Source organism: Pipra filicauda, unplaced genomic scaffold (genome assembly GCF_003945595.2).
Source record: "Pipra filicauda isolate LSUMZ 115617 unplaced genomic scaffold, ASM394559v2 scaffold52_size3558583_pilon, whole genome shotgun sequence".
Lineage (NCBI taxonomy): Eukaryota > Metazoa > Chordata > Aves > Passeriformes > Pipridae > Pipra > Pipra filicauda.
The window spans coordinates 1,329,294-1,345,595 of record NW_024104676.1 but is presented as its reverse complement, the minus strand read 5'-3'; positions in this window follow the sequence as shown (position 1 = coordinate 1,345,595).

Below are 16,302 nucleotides of genomic sequence, written 5' to 3'. Positions count from 1 at the left end.
TAATAAATTATTATATTAATGAAAACAGCTTTCATGTTGGTGCCAAAGGCAGAATTGCAGTTCAGGGAAAGGTCCAAAATTTCTCAAAACAGAAGGGTAAAGCTATATCTTCACCTCATTTTGGCACATTATTTTATTGTCAGAATGTAAGGGGCTTGCTGCTTCTATTAGTCTCTTTTACAGACAGGAGTTTCGCAATCACCGTGGCCATTGGTTTTAAAAGCATTAGTATTTTGCAGTTCAAGGTAAGCACAATATAATTTTATACACTCAGCCATGACAGCCAAAGAAATGACTACTGAAAGAAATCCCTAGCCTATTTTGCAGAGAAGTCATTATTTTGCCTGACCTCTGAAAGCTGCACAGATGAAAAATTTGTCTCTCTTACAGAGGAAAAATCAAACAATTACAGTAATTAGCCAAGGAACAATAATGGAATCTACATTAAAGGGGGTAATGTATTCCCTTCTAAAAGACACATCTGAATCTGACATACTAACAGATGTGTCACGTTGGTAAGAGATGAAGTATTTTTCTTTATCTTTCATTGAAAGATTTGTTACATCTACTTAAATCAAAAGCTATCAGAAAACAATAAGTTCTCCATTTCCTTTTTGCCATGTTGATTAAAGTAAAAAGCTCTTTCTCTACCTAGTCATGTCAGATTGAATCTAAGTGCTTACACCATCATTATCACCATGGCAGATATATTCATAGTGTTCTTCATTGCTTTCCCAGCCACTGTAACTCCTGTTCTGACAAACAGTATAATAAAAATTTAAATTGTTCAAAAAGAACTTCATAGATTAATTTTCTTGTGTATTAATTTACTTTTCCCCATATAATTAAAATAGTGTTCTGCAGGGAAACTACTTTTCTTGCAAAAATCTTCTATTGATTTTATTTGTAAAAGATTACAGTAAAACTGAAATATTTCAAACAGAAACAGTTCAAAATCAGTACTTTTTTCAGGAAGTAGAAAGTTATAAATATTATTTAAGATGAAAAATGGAACAGGGAAAGGACATTTTGATAATGTGAAGGTAGATATCATGGGGACAAAGGTTGGTAACCACAGTCCTCTCCATCTCTAGTAGTTGAGTAACTAAAGATTTTGAAAGAGAGTAGAAAAAACAAACCTAATAGTACAGCCAAAAAAAAAAAAAGTGACTAAATTTGCAGAAGCCAGAGTGAATAGTTACTAATTAGTCTCTTAGCCAGCCAGAGATAAATATCTGTATTTCAGGGAGATATATTTCAGCTTCTTTTATTTTTATTTTTATTATTATTATTATTATTATTATTATTATTATTATTATTATTTCTCATTAGATTTGTCTTGTTTAGGCACAACAGCATAAAGATAATGTATTGTGCTTTTAAGTCTGTTTGCGTTCACATTTCCTCCCACTACTAATGATATAAAGAGACAAATTCTTTTGGCACAAGTGGGATTTCAGTGTACAGGCCTATGCTCCCACTTGGCAATCACTCCAGCTTTGATGCTTGAAGTCAGTCTTGAGTCATTGGGAAGCAACATTGGCAATTCCAAACCAAGGAGACACTACTTCCCAACCAGTACCTATTCCCCTGTCTCTTACCTGTGTGTTACTACTGGGATCTTATCCCAGCTGGTGCTGCAAAGGTAAAACCAAGCTTCCTTTCCTTCCCAAACAATTGTGCAACAGGAGATAGGAAATGTTTCCTGCTGAGATGGGTCCTTTCCCTGTGGACAGACTTGCCTTTGTACTGTATCTCCCTAATACAGCAAGAGTGTTTCCATATGAGTCCATCCTTTCTTGCATTCACATAAAGCAAAGCTCAGAGTACAGTGTCTTAATCCATTGTGATCTTTACTTGCTGGTTTGAATCTTCTAGACAAGTGACTTACAGGTGATAATCTTGTAGTGTCCTCTAGATCATAAGGAACTGACATCACCAGCTTGTGCCTATGCAGTAGCTGCCCACATTCGCTCATAAGCGGCATGACATTGGCCATAAATGCATGTCCAGTCATTCTGCTTTACTATGCCCCAGTTGGTAGCTGGTTTTAGGCAGTAGTCCAGCAAGGAATTCCTTGCTTACAACACCTGGTCCACATGCGGAGAAAGTTACACCACTCTATCAATCCACAGCAGTAGGGAATAAAAGAGCACAGAAGGGAGGAAGGAAGGACAAAGACTAGTACTTAGGAAAGATGGTTTCATTTTCAAGAAAAGATCTAAAAGTGTGGCATTCACAAGTGGAGAACAAGCACAGTGATCCAAATTCAGATTGGCTAGAGAGTCAGAGCCACACTGCCAGTAGCCTGACAGGAGCTGTGCATAAACACATGAAACTACTTGGCTCACTGAGTCAAACAAGACCAGAAGAACCTAGGGAAAAAACTCCAGTTTACTCCATGTAGAAGAAACCATGAGCCATGAAAGAAACCTGAAGTTAACAAAGGGAAGTTGGTAGCAACTGCCATTGCCCTGCAGTCAGCAGTGATACAAACAGGAATGATTCAGGGAACTGCATCCTGAAAGAGCATCAAGATCTAACATGCTGTAGCAGTAAAGTAGCCAGAGGAGACTTAAACTACGTTTTGTGATGAGCTAATACCCTTTACATTATCTAGTCCCCCTCAATATAAAAAACCCACTTCAGCAAAAATAACCATTGTAAAGAGGTGTGATAAAGAACTTGGCCAAGACAGCATTGGTTGCAGAAGAGAAGTGGAAAAATAAGTCAGTCTGTCTGCATGTGCTGGGATGCTAGCAGCTGCTCTGTGAGACAGAGATTTCTTAATAAAGAGATAACTTAGGTTTTCAAATATGAAGAGTTCTGAAGTGTTAAATATATAATCTTCATTGACCACGTCATAACAGGACAATGAAAAGGAGAGAAGCTGAAAAGGGGTCTAGTTCATTTATGATGGCCCCTCTATCCTTCCATGAATGCTGTCATCCTGGTCAGCTCATTATTTTCTCTGCTTCTCCCTGAACTTCTTGAATTATCTTTGACAACTTCACCTTTCATCACAGAGCTTTCTGTCACTTGGATTGCTCAAGCAGATCAAAACTGCTTGAGGGAAATTTCCTCCTTTCAGCTTTTGCAAGAATGCAAAGTCAGAATGAACTCCAGTGTCATGCTTTCAAAATAATATGGGTCACTTGCGAGCTGTGAAGTGCCTCTGTCTGTTTTAGTCATGTTACAGTGAAATTGTATTCAGCTTTTTATCTACTTATTTCTGGAACTGTATAATCTCCTTACCTCCAACTGCACAACAAAGGCTTTGTGGAGAACAGAAACTCTTCTTTTGACTCAGAATGCCACAAAGAGCCAGAGAATTCGGCAGAGTTTTGCGGAGATATGCTCTCAACACCCTGCAATATGTAGACCTGCAGCAGCATAATTTGCCTTATTCTTCCACAGAGTTTTGCTTGCAAGAAAGACCTCTGCTGGTTACATATAAGTCAGTCCTGCTCTGTTCTAAGTAGTCAGTTGTGTGGGTGAACCCCAGGTGGCAGCTCAGCCCCACACAACCGCTCGCTCCCTCCCCCAACAGTGACATAGGAGAGAGAATGGAAAGGTAAAAGTATGACAACTTGCGGGTTGAGATACAGAGAGTTTAATAGATTAAGCAAAATTTGGACACAGAAGCAAAGCAAAACAAGGAATTCAATCACCCCTTCCCACAGACAGGCAAGTGTTCAGCCATTGTATCCCTGGGAAAGCAGAACTTCATCACATGTAACAGTGACTTGGGAAGAAAAACACCATCACTCTGAATGTTTCCTTTGTCCTTCTTTCCTTGAGTATTTTATCACTGAGCATGATGCCATATGGTATGGAAAATCCCTTTGGTCAATGGGGTCAACTGTCTCAAAAAATACCTAAGCCATCTTGAAGGAAGAGAAAATGTGGGAAAATGTGCCATTAATTTTCCATTCAGAATTTGGCTTCGTCATTGCTTTTGAAGATGGAACTTCAAATTCTAAGTCATCTACGGATTTTTCACATATATTTTTAATATATACTGTACTACTGGAGAGTACAACTGTACTAGTTACCAAATACAGCATTATGTTACATAATTTATGTTACATAATTTATGTTACATGAATTAAGTACATTATCGTAAAAGAGACCCATAAAGGGGTAGAAATAAGATTGACACATCCTTTTGGAGGAGGGGAGGTTAAAACCTCCAGATGTTTGGAGGTTTCTATTTTTGTGCTTACTGCTTCTTTATACAAAAATATATTGTTACAAATAGATGTTTTCTTGAGAATGCAATAGACAGGAGAGAGCAAAAATGCTCTTTTCTTCATATGCTCAATTCTCATCTACAGAGACAGCATTTAACTGAAGTGAATTTGCACAAAACCTCACTAAGTGAAAGTGGAGAAACAGGATGTGTATTCCTGTTTTGACTCCCAGTACTGTATCTCACTTTCAGCTGGGACATTAGGAACAGTCAAGGACCTATACTTCCTCATTTGTCAAATGGAAGAAGCTGTAGTTTCTGAGGCAAGACACCCAAAAGCTCATACAGAAGAGAAATAAATTGTATCATCTTAAGAGAACTGATGTCAATACAGTTCAGCCAATCTAGCAGGATCAACATTGGAACAAAGTGTGTTTTTGCAAATTTGGGTTAAGATACATTGGCAGAAGTCCACCACAGCAGATATTCATACAGCTGTCTAAAGTATTACCATATTCCACTGCAGCCACATTCCTTTCCAAAGTTGCCATTTGTAGGAAATTATCTATACTACATCTATACTACATCCTCTTGAGAGTTATTTAACAGGTATTAGCTACTCACTGAAGCAGAATTATTCAAAAGAAACAGATGAGTTTCATGTTTTGACTCTGTTTCTGGTCTTTAAAGAAAGATTGATCTTCGTTGCAAAATCTACCTCTCCAGAAAAATCTCCTAGCTCCCTCCTCTGTAACAAAATAGCAGTGAAATATCAAGTGATGCCATCTTTCAATTAATGTAAAAGGAGATAGCAAAATGATAGGCCTAAATACATACAAATATTTTAAATCCAGTCCTTTAGATCCAAAAAACTTTGGTGTAATTTAAAAATTAAATCTTAACTGGCTTGTCGTTGATTTTTTCTAAGAAATATAAAACACAAGACCATACTCCTTCAGTGGTAACATCTTTTAAAATGCATTTTCAGACAAACAGAGCTTGATCATTTGTTCTCCTACAGAAGAGATGAATTAGACAAACACAGAGAACCCCCCCATATCTTCAGAAGGTTCACCTGTGTAACTTTCAGGGTATAAGAGAGTTATCGGATGGAAATATTTTATTCCTGATACTTACAGAAGAAAATAACTAAACATGGAAGATGTGACTCTGATATTTTGCATCAATTTAATTGGTTATTGAAAATCCATTCAGTTATGGAATCCAGAGTTCAAATCTGTAAGAAAAAGAGATCCACAGTGTTTTTTTCCTTTTGGCAACTACTGTTCAGATGTTCCTGTGACTGTTATGAGGTAAATAGAGATTTTATCAAAACCTGAGTTACAGCAATAGAATTTCAACTCATGAAGAAGCAAGTTGCTATATGAGACCAAATCAATTGCCAAGCTACAGATGAAACAATTTTGGATCTTGTAGAGCTTATAAAAGAATAGATAGTTCATTCAGAGAAAATAACAGGAACTTTTAACCCTCTCAAAATTTTAACTTTTATTTAAAAGAAACAAAACAAAAAAACAAACAAACAAAATAACATCCTCCTTCAAAACAAAGAAAGAAAATTGTTACTTTTCCCTTTTTTTCTTTTCTAAATTTTTTCTTTCCCAATAAAATTTCATGAAAAGACAACCCAAGGATCAGCAGGAAGAAATAGGAAGAAATATCTCCTTCCATTTTAAAAAATAGTGAAGCTTCCTGAAAGAACATTTCAAGCAAAAAGTATGATGGAAAATATACTAAATTATCACCTTTTACCCTTTTTCGATAAAAGCTTTTGCTGTTCCAACACTGTCCTATACTGCTAAAGGCAAATCACTCTGTGAAGTGCATTAGATTCAATTACTTTTGTATGGGAATGCTTGTGAAGGTAAGGGGTCCATGCCACTTCAGAATCCCAGGCAGGGCCTGAGATTTAAATCTGAAACCATGACACAGTCACATTTCATAAAAGTGGGTTACTAAGCACAATAAATATCAGAACCTTAACAATCTCATAAAAGCATGTTTGTCCTGTAGATATTCATTCAGCTGTGGTTTGAATGGAAGAGATGCCACCTGGAGTGCTGCATCCAGCTCTGGGACCCCCATCATAAGAAGGATATTTTATGTCTAATGTCATTCTACAGCTGAGATCGTCTTTGGGAAATTCCTACCCTGTATTTATGGCATTTCCACTCCCTTTTAGTCTGAGGGAAAAAAGGCTGAGGCATAATGGGTATTTTTTATTCATTCTCTTTTGAGTTCATTAGGATAAATAAAATCTAGATCAGAATAATTCAACATTACAGTAAGAATTTTAAAGGAACAGTCATACAGAGGAAAATATCTCCAGACTGCCTTTTATTTTGTCACCTTATTATAGGTTATTCGTAGCTTGTATAATGATGTATGTAAAATGGAGATCAGCCTAATACCATTCATATAACTTGCAATTAATCTGTTTCTTTACAGTTCTCCCTGGTTTTCATCTTGCCTAGAGGAAAAAAAAAAAAGAACCATCAGATGACATCTGAAACGTGTTTTCCTTCCAAATATCCTGCCTGCTGCATCAAGATTCATGATGCATATTTATACATTTGCCAGTTAACATCTCAATCACAGTCTTTGTATCACACCACCCCACACTGCTCCTCCCTGTGCCAATACCACAAATCAAGGAGTTGGTAACTCCTAGTGGCTCTGTAACCACTGCCCTGCAGACAGAAAATCTGACAAACAGTCTGCATCAGATGAACTTAAATAAATTTTAAGAGGACCCACTAAAAAAGAAAATCTAAGTAAACAGGAAGCACTAGAAGCACTAGAAAGTAAAGGCACCTGTTTGGAAATAATTCTTAAACCACTAGATTATGGTTATATACATATATATATATATACTAAAATGATATCCAGACATCTTGCAACAAACGTGGGTAGAGCCCTTCCCAAATCTTCATTCTCGAAGCCTAGCCATGATCCAGACATCATAGATGTTAATATGAAACAGGAATTTCTGCTCAAACAAAGTTAAATTTTAAACACACTCTTTAAAACTTCAGAACAGCTCTAGAACCCATAATTAAATGCTTATTTCTGAATTTGTCCTAAAGAAATTCTTCCAGCAAAATCAGTAATTATGCTTTCATTTATCTTTTACAATTTTATTTACACAAGTTTTCATCCTAATGGTTGAATTGATGTCTAAGATGATGTCTTATCCTTTCACTTGTGGAAATTTAAACATGAACATTGGCAGACATGAATTTAAGGTGATATTTATTATTCCCTTGCATTTTACCTCCTCCAAATTTTCTAATTCCTTGATACCTACATTAAATATTTTGGAAGCAAGAAAAATACACAAGTAGCCAAAGCTATGGATGATTAGAGATGCAGTAACCATAATCAATGCAAAACTAAATAAGGTTAATCATTGTTGATTCAAATAAGGCTAAAATTTCCAGGAAATTAAATGATGAATTAAGTGGGTCATGTCACTGCTAGACCTGGATAAACTAATTTTAACATAAATTATTCCACGATCTTAATTATTCTTTCTCTTTGTATGGGATTTTTTATCAATCAATTATTCCATCAATGTTTCTCAGTTCAAGCAGAATTTTGTATAAAGCTATTTCACAGCTCAGGCTGTTCACTTGTACTCTGATTTCTGACTCAATCTTTGCGTTAGATTTCATACATTTCTGATGCTCTGGTCTTAACCTGAACTGATGAAAGCTTCTAGCATGTACCTTCACATTTATAAATGTAGGAAGATTTCTTTTGGACCGTATTAATTTACACCTTAAGAAGAACAGAGTTATCACTGTTCAGTAGATTTCTTGGGAAAGAGTCCTGAATATTTGTTATCTTATCATTAAACTTATTTCAACATTTTAAGACCAGAATGGATTAAGACAATCCAACAGCCTCACTTTCATAATAAAGACCATAAAAATATCATCCTCTGATTTCTGCACTGAGATGATTGGTGTATTAATTCCTCACTATTTTTTTTCACGGCCTCTAGATTTCTTATTTTAATACAATAGTGACACTAGACATGAAAAGTCACATTTCCATGTTTGCGGAAAAAATTACTCCATTGATAGTGCATACATAGTCCTTTTACTTCTGTTTTCTTGCTTCATTCTAGCTCCAAAATAAAATATGCACACCGTACGAAGTAGTGGCAGAGATTAATGACACTTTGCAAAAACAAATTACACGATGAGTCATCTAATTTCTTTAGGCATTTGAATTTGTCAAGTACAGAACATGAAGACATTGATCCAGCTGAGCAATTTACCCAGGGTTCATCTACCTCTTGCACCAGGCTTCGATGAAGACGCGTTTAAAGAAGCTCTAAGCAAGCTGGTGCCAAGACTGTGGGAAGTATAACAGGCACTGACACTGCTGTCAGCAGCTGGCTGTTACACTTACCCAATGACAACACCGTATTTTAGATGGCTAGGTTGCCTGGGACCCTCAAGTCAGCCCTTGTGCCGCATTTTCTTGTGTTCTGCAGGGATATCGGATCTAGTAGTGGGATCTCTAGCACAGTTCCCTTATCCTAGAATCATCAAGTAGACAGTCCAGCAGATTTCAGAAAGACAGTTTGCAGTCGTGAAGAGCAGCCTGTTGTTATGTATTGGCTTGAATTGGAGACTAAACCAAGAATGCTGCCATAAAGCTAATGAACAGCAGGTGCCAGTTAACTAGAGATCTTTTGAAAGGAAAACCTGCAAACTGAAAAAGATGACCTCAAACCACATGACTGCAGATAGGCTAAGGGGATTTTAAACTAGATGGCTGCATATAAGGTGAGTAATCAAAGACATCAGACTTATTCTTTTTCATCCACCACTGGTTTTCTGTTTCCTGCAGGATGAATCCATTTTAAAATTAGTCTGTTTCTGCAGTGCAGAGCAAAGTGTTCCTGTAGGAGGGACTAGCAGTGCTTATCACTAACTTCTACTAAAGTACATGGTTACTAAAGGAAGAAGTTCTCAGTTGACCTCTAACACTACTAGACTGCAGCAGTAGATTGGTGAAGGACTAAAACTGAAAAGAAAACCATTGCAACTGCCTTTTCTGCAATACAAGCTATACAACAGTGGTAGAGGCTCACTGACAGCTAACCAGCAATAGGCCTAATGACCCCAACCAACAAACTGGGAGTCAAATGTGCCTTAGTAGACAAGAGATTTTTAAGTGATTTCTACTCTGTACAAGAAAAATAATTACTGTGGAAAAAAAATCACTTCCATTGGGATTTTTTCCTCAAGTTGTAGCAAAATATTAGCTTAAAACTATGGGTGTTGTTAACAAATCTCTATCTAATTTCCATGTATTTTCCCACTTCAAGAGCAAGAAATGGCATTTCATATTCTAACTCCCCTTTTTTTACAGAGAATTTTCAAATTCTCCCAGAAAATAGCAGGGAGAATTTGACACAATGTTCTATCTTTGCCTTGTTTGTGGTTTTACCAAGGTATTTGCATTACAAATAATGTTTTTAGACCACCATCATCCTTTCTAAATCCTTGAAATACAGTCTAAGCATACCTTGTCCTAGAACTATTCAGCCCCACACTACAGGCCAAAGCTGAAAGAAGGTGAACGTAAACATTCAAAATACAGTATCTGGCAGGAATTCCAGTGGCAAAATTATTAAGTTTAAGAATCAATAGTTTGTAAAGTTGAACTACACTGGTCACTTCAAGCTAGAGGTCCTTACGAAGTCTCCCTGTTTGAAATGTATTTTAAATGAAAGCAGATATTACATTGAAAGTACAGTTAAATTAAAACATCCATAGAAAAATACAGAAACCCCTCAAGTACAACTTTTAAGGTGTGCATCCCTTGTGGCCTGGCTTATTACAAAAGGAATGCCAGTCTAATGAAACCTTCCCTTACCTGAGAGCTAAGACAATTGCTAACATCCAAGTCAGTAACAACGAATATGACACCCTTAAGCTTTGAAATCCTATAAACTGTGACTGTTTCAGTTAATTAATAAAGAAAATGGTTTGTATTTGCTTTGTTTTCAAAGGACAGTCTCAATCAGTAAAAGCATTTCAGAGGAGTAAGGATGCATCAGTAAGAGGGATTACTAGCGTGCAAAGTGCTCTCAGTCTTAAAAAGCCTCCAGACACTTTCTTGTCCTGCAAGTCGGTGTCCCACTCCCTATCCTTAATATATATTTTAGCAATGTATAGCAGGTCAATAACGTTAAGACAACCCAGGTGGAGGCAGAAATCTGGAATGGTTTATTGGACATACAGGCTGATATTTTAAGGGTCTGGGGTCTACATATTCATGGGGATAGCCCTGTAAAACAGGAGGTTTTACAAGGATGAGGTAAGGGAAAAACCCAAGTTACACCTTTTGGGTTTAGCACTTACATCATGGGGAAAAAACACTTATTTTAGGATTACATTTTTGGGGATTTACCTGGGGGAGAGATATCCAATGTTTACAGACTACATAGGATACCCAGGGAGGGGGAAAACAACAATGGATTTTATGCAGAGGCTTGATAACATCACAGCAAAATGTCTCTGTATCTTGGCAGGACATTACAAACAGATGACATCCTGTCTGGTCCTCAAATGCAGGTTTTTTCCCCAGCCTTTGTAGCCCAAGGTTTCTGTTTAAACCCAGCAGTTTCTTTTTCTGGTATCCGAATTTTCAGACTCCAACAGCAATGTATTTATTTATTTAGTCAAGCTTCAGAGATCAGAGCTGTTACTTCAGAGTTTTTCACATTGCAAAAAGATTCCAGACCTGCTACAAAGATGCCACTCAGAGGCAACAAGCCATAACTGAGAAACAAGAAGAAAAATAAAAAGCTAAGTGCTACTTAACCGCAAAGGTACGAAACCAGTATTTTAGAGCTCTACTTTCAAGAATACCTCGTCTTTATCTCCCTACCTTTACCCTCAGGACAATGGTATGCTTCTGCAAGCTTTCTTGCAGCAACAGTTTGAAATTTCATTCACTAGTGTTTGCAAAATACTTTGAGGCTCTCAGAAGGGAGATGCTACTGAATTCTAAATATCTGTTTAATTAGCTCTGATCAGAAGTTATTTTACCCAGTCAAGCTGAAAGATCAAAAATATAATTGAAAAATAAACTGCAGAACAAAACAAAACAAAAATCAATTTGGAGATTGTTTAATGCCTTCCTGTTTCTCTGTGGAGAAGGCTTAGTGTATCTCTTCTGAAGTGCACGACTGCCAGGGCCCCATGGACACCCCCTTCCAGGGCTGGAGTGTGTATGAGGGGGAGCTGCTGCAGGCAGTGGTGACTTAGGACAAGGTCCGGGAGCCGCCTCTGCAAGGCCTCTTCTTTATTAGCTCTGTTAATTTGCCACGGATTTCCTTCATTATTGTTAGACACATCCATGTCATTAGATGCTTTTATTTTTTCACAGCACTAACAGTTCTGGCACTTCACTGGCCATTATTTATTCGGCAAAGTTTTAAAGGATGTGTAATTCCAGGTGCCCAGCCTCCCTGCATCTTCACTCTGGTTCTTTCCTGAGAATTAAACCTTTCATTATTCAGCCCAGTAATTTCTGACCCTCTTTATAAATTCAGCACAGTCTGCTGACTGACATTTTCAACAAAAGGTCATCTGAAATACACACAGTGTTCCTTGTATTGCCTGCCTTCCCCTCTAAAGGTCCACCAGAGCTAATGTTGAATTTGTCATCTATTTACTCATTACATTGTGCAACAGGCCTTTGATCCCCCACTTGTCTGTATGCCAGGGCTGTCTCCCATGTGGTAGATCTAGGGTGGCTTTCCTCTTTTCCATTCCCTCCTAATTAGGCTGGACATATTTTCAATATCCCCCACTCTAAATAAGAGTCCAGTCTGTTGCTTAAAATGCCACAGCTAGGTTCATTTATTAATTGCACATGACTGAAGCATCAGGCATGTGGCCAACAAAACCGAGTAGCTGCATGAGGAGCTGGGAGCCCAAATTCACCTGTCCCTTGTTGCACCTAAAGTCCTTGCACCTTTCAGTTTTCTGGAAGCTGAGAACCTCTGCTTTGGGCAACAGAGACACCGAGGGCCATAGACTGTAGATGCCATCTTACACATTAGTTCTGTCAAAATTAGCCAAAAAGATGCTTCTCCATTCGTTTCACCAAAGGAAATGGTGAAACACTTTCTAGAGTATAACTAACCCAGCAGGCTACATACCAAATACAAGTGAATTTTTGACTCACAAAGTTTTCCTCCAGATTCAGAGTTGGCCGTGCCAGTGTCCCTTCTCATAGTGAAAATCTGAATATTTAGAGTTTCACTGTGAGATGAAAAACCTGGATTTCATTCAAGGACTTACTTCCTACCTCTTCATTTTTTATGCACTTTATGCAGGGACATGAACTGTCATTGGAACTGCACTTGAAATTTAAGTGATTCATCTCTTTTCTCTGCCATTTGAAAGGAGGGCTTTTTAAGCACCTGCTTTTCAAACTGCGAGCACCAAGCAGGACACTTAAGCTCAGAAAAAGTCAAAGGTTTAACCCACTTTTTCCAAGTGAGTTAAGCAGGTTCTATATGACCTGATTTTACAGAGCCCCCCAGCCAGACCACTGGATCCGGAAGGCCCACTGAGGAAAGCTGGTGAGTTCTTAGACTAAGGAACATGAGAAATAAATGTATATCTTGACATTCTGATTTAAACTAATGTTTAAAATATTGTTATTTTCCTTTCTGAAGAGGAAGGAGCTTGAGACGTACCACACCCTGAGTTCCTACTATATATCTTTGTGGGGAGAAGATGTCTGACAAAGCACTCCAGTGGAATGGGATTCAATCATACCCGGTGAGGGTCTTGCACACAGACTTTGACCCAAGTTTCCAGCACCCACTGACTCTATTCCTCTGAAACTGAATTTGGCACAAGTGTGTCTACCAGGACATTTTTTAGTGCAGCCTGGTCCTCACAGTAGGAAAAGGCAATTCATTTTCATTCTCTGTAAGAGTCAAGTGTGAACTTAAAAAATATTTAAAATGCTTGTTTGTCCAAGCTCCACCACTTATCTACCACTCCGTGAGCAGAGAGCAGGAATCTACTCTCCTTGTTGTAGCTAGATCTCTTCATGTTCTCTGGGAAAAACGTTTGGGAAAGAGCTACTTTTGGTTTCAGTGAAGTATCTTTGAGTTGAGGTCAATGTTGGCACTACTAATAGTGATATTGCTATAGATTTAAAACAAAATTAAAGTATATTTCCTAGTATTCTTTCAATGGATGAATATCCTGGACAGATTCCCCTGACTTAAAAACCACAAGAAACCTGTGAGGAATAAATAATAGTAAGGTCTGTGTAAGGCTCTCCCAGCCTTATGAAGTGTGGGGAAATAGAAGTTCAGGGACTTATGTCCAGACCCAAATTGCGTGCAAAGCTTTCCAGAAAGCAGTTCAGAGCAAACCTATGACAAAGAAAAGGCATAAGACAAAGATAATAGGCATTCCTAGGGTCATATTTTCAGGGTAGGTGAAGCAGGCACAAAGTTTCTGTGAAAAATACAAAAACCAATGAAAAACCTAATTCACAAGCAACTCTGCTTACTGCCTGCCAAAACTAACGGTGTCTTGCTAAATACTGGCAAACTAGGGAGAAAAATTAATGTCATTTTCTTTGTGGGTTTATGTTTTGGTTTGTTGCTGTTAATTAAGGCATTAATTCAATGGGGCGCTAAAAAAGTTCTTTTGATGCCTTTGAAAATCATCTGGACCCAGCGTACACAACTCATCATTCCATTTCTCATCTTGCTTTAATCAGGTGTAAAACCAGCCTAATTGAAAGGATTGGAGTGATGAATCACCATCTGGAGGTAGCTGCACAAATGATATTCTCAAAGAAATTATGAGCTTCTAGGAGAGGTTTGTATCTGAACTTGGGGTCCCTGATCCTCAGCCACCCAGGAGCACGGCTGGGACACACTAAAAGGCCCTTCTACCCTCAGTGGCCAGGCTTTCATCTCATCAGAGGTAGGGAAATGAAAGCTGTGTCCAGCAGATGAGTTCTGCTACAGAGCTGGGGCACAGCCAAGGCAGGTATTTGCACCTAGAAACACAGAAGCACTCCTAAGTAATGTATTTTTTTGCATATATTTTATGTGCCCTTACCATTGAAAATTAAAGCCTATTTAGAGAACAGAGAGTATTTGTTCCTATAAGCATTTTAGAGATCTTGAAATTTTCCACATTACGGAGTATGTTGTACTAAATGAAAGTGTATTGTTACGTACTGCCTAGAGAACAAAACAGACAGCATCGTCTGGCACTGTAGAAATGTAGTTTTCATCTAGATCTGGATTATCGTTTGCTTCTCTGCCTCCCCCCCCGCCTTGCCCTCCCTCAAGCCAAAAAGAATATAGTAGATCTAGGAAAACAATGTAACAACAACAATATATGAAGATACCAGTAGAAATTAAATAGGCTGGGATCCTTTGCTGGAAAAAAGAAAACTTTATAGAGGAATATAAGCGAGTAGGATAATGAATGGAACAGGGAAAGTGAATGGGGACTAGTTATCTCTTTTCTCTACAACATAAGGACTATAGGGCACTGAAGAAAACTTCCAGGCAGATATTTCATAATGGAAACAAATAATTTTTCCACTCAAACTGTCTAACCTTGGAAACAAGATATTGCAGATTAAAATAAAGAGATACAAAAGTGATTAGATAAATTCATATAAGACACATTCATTGAGAGCCCAGTTATAAAGCTGTAAATATAACCTCCTGCCCAATACCCTAAACCATAGCTTACTGGAAGCTCTACTAGCATTCCAGAGGGTTACCAGACATATATCCAGACTTGTCATTATGTCCATAAAAAGCTGTTCTTTATTTTGATGAAGACCCTCCACTCTCAATATTCAGCACAGCTAGTCATGCATTTTTAGGGCTTTTTAGGCAAGCTCAAAAAAAAAAAGTTGTAGGAATAATGCTTAAGGACCACAAAAATTTAACTAATTTACTAGATCTTTAGTGTGACAGCTGCCAAGGGAACTCTGTTCTGTCGCACTGATTTGCTGTAATTTTCAAAAGCTTGAGATGTAAAAAGTACTTGAGGTTTTTTCCTTCTTATTCAGATTTAAACTGTTGCTAGTTTGTTCACAGGTAGAGGAAATACCTGAGAAACACACTGCAGGTTAGAATGTAGTGTAACAAATAACGGAATGACAAGGAGCAGGGAGGTTAGAGAAAAAGAAACTGTACATTCACACATACATTTCATCTGTTGATGTCATCTGTGATTGTACTTTATATTTGCGAGTAAGAACTTATGTAGGCATGTATGTAAGCATAAACACACACACATATCTCAGATTCTCCTTTTCTGTCCTGTATGAAAAACAAGTGGAATCCAAGATACACACAGCTCAGGTTGTAACAGATGATAAGATTAGAAAAGGAAGGAGAACGTCTCACCTGGAGATAACCTAGCACAGGGACTTACGCAGGCAGCTCCACTACAGCCTGCATGACTTTCCGTCCCTCCTGTGGGGATCCTCATTTCCACATCTATGTTCCCATGTCTTCTTTACCCACTCTGTCTAACTGTGCTTGCACTCCAACACAGCTGAAGACTGGGACCATCCACTGCAATTCCTGAACACAGCAGTGGTCACCACGAGTTGGTCTTCTGTGCAAGAAGCTGATGAGAAGCAGAAGTATTTACAGCAAGATAGGCAGGAGAATCCCCAACAAGGCTTTGCTGTAAAACCAAGTCCTTGAAGATTTAAGGGAGCAGACTGTGGGGGGGAGTTTTTTTCCCAAAGATTACAAATCTTTTCTGCCTTCTTAAAGTTTGTGTGTGCAGGAAATTCCTGTGGTTTCTGCACTTGTTTGCTCAGGACTCACAAAAAACGCAACTCAAGTCTCCAGACAGACACTTAGAGAAGGTTTTCTAAAACGAAAAGCCTAGGCAGTGGGAATGAAAGTACAACCCACTCTCAAAAGGATTCCACACTGTATTAGTCTGTACCACTGGACACTGGTTGCACACTGGGTGCAGGCCTGTATTAGTCTGTACCATAACACTGGTTACACACTGGGTGTAGGTTGTAGAGCTTAAAAC